Consider the following 4,855-nt stretch of genomic DNA (forward strand, 5'->3'; position numbering starts at 1 on the left):
ACAGACATTTTCCTTGCATAATTAACTTCCAAAACAGTGTATCTCAGGTGAGCAACCTAGGGCCATCATGGCCCTTTTGTTTATTTGGTCTCCCCATACTTAGATTCAGTGTTGTTGTTTTTTTCTGGTCCTTTGGGATCATGGAGTCCATTCAACATAATTATGTGTAATAGGGTTCTGCATAAGCCGGTGCTAGGGGGCAGGGGAGGTGTTGCATATTTCATTACCTCTCATGAACAGACTCAATCAAAGCGTGTCTGCTATTATTCTTCTTGGTTGCATTCTTTGCTTCTAAAGGATCTTTTTACAAATTTTTTAACACAGATGTTGCATTCACATAGGGGTCAGAGGTCAATTCTGATCTTGTCTAGACTTTAAACTTAGACATGCATGAACAAACGTTTTTTATCGGAAATGTTTGCCTCAATGTCACATTATTGTGTCAAAGGTTAAACAGACCTTATCTGATCCATTATTTAGACATGCATGGAGCAATCTTTCTTTATTTTACAGAACTGTTAACCTTAATGGGGTGGCATTTCACACAGAAGACACTGGTTGCAATCTCAGATCAAGGCAACACTTGTAGGTCATCATGCCAGATTTTGTATGTATTGTAGTGTTAACATGGCTTATTGCACAGAGCAGTATGTATTTAATAAGAAAATGTTTGCTATGTGATGTGTTAACTCAGATGAGAGGCATGGAGCCGTCTTTTTTCAATTTAAACAAGAGGGTCATTGACCCTAAAGCGCTCACCAGTGTACAAGGCTTCAAGTGTGTCCAGTACAAGTACAGAGTTAGGTTTCTTTTATGTTAGCCTATATTATATATACATGTCACACACATTTTTGAACCTAGGGCAATAATTTGAACAATTTTGCTAGACAGTAAAACTCTGATATCACACACCAAATAGCAAGGCTCTAGCAGGAGATTTTCAAAGTTTCTAATATAAAAGTCTATAGTAAGTACATATGCCACACACAGGCGTGGCCATTTTTGACCTTAGTGCAATAATCTGGACAATTATGGTAGAGAGTCGAACCCTTATATCACATGCCAAATATCAGAGCTTTAGAGAAGAAGATTTTTAAAGTCTGATAACTGAAAACCTATTTTTAACCAAAAAGTCCCATATGTTCAATGATCCAGAACCATTTGAACAACTTTGAAAGAGATCATTTATGTAAAGTTTCATCAAAATCCATTCAGTGGTTTTGGAGATGTCATTTTAAGAAATTGTCGATGGAAAGTGACCACACCCTCCGGGGGGGCCATGTTTTTTGATGAATGAGAAAAATTTGAACACTATTGTAGAAGGTCACACAAGGACAATTTGTGCGAAATTATTTTAAAATCGGGCTAGCAGTTTCATACTAAAAAGATTTTCTAAGTTTCTACTATACATATAGGGAAAAGTGACCATGCTCTCTGGCGGCCATGTTTCCATGAATCATAATAATTTGAACAATACTGGTAGAGGGTCACATAAGGATAATTTTTGTACAGTTATTTTAAAATAGGGCCAGCAGTTTCACACAAGATTTTTAAAATCTCCACTATAAACATATAGGGAAAAGTGACCACACACCCTGGCTGCCATGTTTTTTGACGAATCAGAATAATTTGAACAATCTTGGTAGAGGGTTACACAAAGACCATTTGTGTAAAATTATTTTAAAATTGGACCAGCAGTTTCACACAAGAAGATTTTTAAAGTTTCCACAATATACATATAGGGAAAAGCGACCACACCCTCTGACATCAATGTTTTTTGACGAATCAAATTAATTTGAACACTTGGTAGAGGGTCACACAAGGACCATTTGTGTAAAATTATTTTAAAATCTGGCCAGCACTTTCACACAAGAAGATTTTTAAAATTTCTAATACATACGTATATGGAAAACAAAAGTGACCAGGCCCCCTGGAGGCCATGTTTTTAACTCACCTGTCACATAGTGACATAGTGAGCTTTTGCGATCACCCTTCGTCCGTCGTGTGTCCGTGCGTGCGTCCGTCAACAATTTCTTGTCTGCACGATAGTGGTTTCATTTATGATTTTATTTTAACCAAACTTGCACACAACTTGTATCACCATAAGATCACGGTTCCTTTCTTGAACTGGCCAGATCCCATTATGGGTTCCAGATTTTAGCCTCTGAAAGGGCCAAAATTAGCTATTTTGACCTTGTCTGCACAATAGCAGCTTTATTTATGATTGGATTTTTACCAAACTGGCACACAACTTGTATCACCATAAGGTCTTAGTTCCTTTCTTGAACTGGCCAGATTCCATTATGGGTTCTAGAGTTATGGCCCCTGAAAGGGCCAAAATTAGCTACTTTGACCTTGTCTGCACAATAGCAGCTTCATTTATGATTTGAATTTAATCAAACTCTCAAAAAACTTGTTTCACCATAAGATCTCGATTCCTTTCTTGAATGGGCCAGATCGCATAATGGGTTCCAGCGTTATGGCCCCTGAAAGGGCCAAAATTAGCTATTATGACCTTGTCTGCACAATAGCAGCTTCATTTATGATTTTATTTAAACCAGACTTGCACACAACTTGTATCACCATAAGATCTCAGTTCCTTTCTTGAACTGGCGAGATTCCATTATGGGTTGCAGAGTGATGGCCCCTGAAAGGCCCAGAATTAGCTATTTTGACCTTGTCTGCACAATAGCAGCTTCATTTATGATTTGAATTTAATCAAACTTTCACAAAACTTGTGTCACCACAAGATCTCGGTTCCTTTCTTGAACGGGCCAGATCGCATAATGGGTTCCAGCGTTATGGCCCCTGAAAGGGCCAAAATTAGCTATTATGACCTTGTCTGCACAATAGCAGCTTCATTTATGATTTGATTTTAACCAAACTTGCACACAACTTGTATCACCACAAGATCTTGCTTCCTCTCTTCAACTGGCCAGATTCCATCATGGGTTCCAGAGTTATGGCCCCTTGAAAGTCCAAAATTGGCTATTTTGGCTTTTGCAGCCATATAGAGACTTCATTTATGGTTTTATTTGATACAAACTTCCAAAATACCTTCAACAACAAGAAATCTTGGATTCCATGACAAATCAGATCCAATCGTAGGTTCCAGAGTTATTTTATATCTGATTACCTCCCCTGATTGTAATCAAAATGGATTTATATCAGTAAGTACTTACAGGACTTATTTGAAATTTCATTATTGTTATTAGTTGGACTGAGACAATCAGGGTAGATAACTATGGACTGATTTTATGTCAAATTACCTCCCTTTATTTCAAATTAAAATTGTTATATCTCCATAACTAATGAAGATACTGATCTGAAATTTCATTTACGTCAATAGATTTATTTGGCAGATCCTTTTTTTGTCCACTTACAATATTTATTTTTTTTAATTACTTCCCTTTTATGTTACTATAAATAGCTTATTTTTAGTAACTTTTTTTATTATTGGCCATAGGAAAAACACGAGACCAGTTTTCTGTGGTACAACATGGATGGTACCTCCAATTTTTAGGTGTATTTTAACATATCTGTACCTTGTAAGATTTTTTTTCTTTTTGGTTAAATTTCTTCCCTTTCCTGTCCTTTGGATTTTTTCTGAGGACCTTCTTGTCCTCAAGTGCAATGATAACAGGTGAGCGATATAGGGCCATCATGGCCCTCATGTTTGACGAATTGGTATAATTTGAACAATCTTGGTAGAGGGTGACATAACGACCATTTGTCTGAAATTATTTCAAAGTCGGACAATCGGTTTAAGAGGAGATGTTGTTCGAAGATTTTTCTATTTTTAGGTCTGGTGGCCTCTATGTGAAACCAAGCGGAACCTTTGACTAACTTTGGTAAAGGACCACCCAAGGAACATCTAAGCCAAGTTTCATCAAAATCCATTCAGTGGTTTTGGAGGAAATGTTGTTTAAACACAATTGTTGACGACAGACCAACAGACACAGCGTGATCACAATAACTCACCATGAGCACTTTGTGCTCAGGTGAGCTAAAAAAAATGTACAAGGTATTGTTGTTGCTTTGACTTGTTGGTGCTTTAAAAGTTTTGTTTTGGTCCACTTTCTCGAGTACTATGGGAGTTGTAGCTTTTAAACTTTGCACACTTGTTCATTGTTCTCTGGTAAGTAGTTTTAACACGTTTTTTTAGATTTAGCATTTTCTGAAAATAGATTTATTGGTGCAGCAGACTTCAGTTTCTGCGAAACTTAAATTTTGAGAAAAAACTTGCAAACATGAATGAGAATTATTACAAGTTCCATTTACTAACAGTAGGTAGAATATAAACAATGATTTATCAGTGATGATAAACTATGCACAGACGATATGTACAATACCATACACATATTAAGTGAATTGCTTAAATCCTCATCAGTGTTGATGTAGAAAGAAAAAAGGAAACAAAATTTGCATAATGATTAATATCTCTTCTTAATAACTACTGATCTCTCATAGTCACATACTTTCTCACTGGTACATATTAAAATGCTGTTTGCATTTAATAATTCAACATACTGTTTCGCTTAATCCTATAAAAATTTATTGTTTTAAACTGTAATTGTTGCATATTCAGTTGTATTTTCCAAACGTAGCATACTGTGAAATTATAAACATTCACAGTCAACAATTTCTTTGATCAATGAAATTAAATTGCAAAGGACAGATAAAACTGCCATACATGTTTTATGTTAAAAAGTTGAAATCAACAAATTCATCTCCCCAAGAAATAAACATTTTTGCCGAGAACCAAGAAATATCATGCCCATGAAATTAAATTATTTCACAGTATTGGTTTTCTCCATGAGTGCATTTTGTATGTTAAGTGAAAAAAAACAACATG

Source organism: Mercenaria mercenaria, chromosome 4, assembly GCF_021730395.1.
Source record: "Mercenaria mercenaria strain notata chromosome 4, MADL_Memer_1, whole genome shotgun sequence".
Lineage (NCBI taxonomy): Eukaryota > Metazoa > Mollusca > Bivalvia > Venerida > Veneridae > Mercenaria > Mercenaria mercenaria.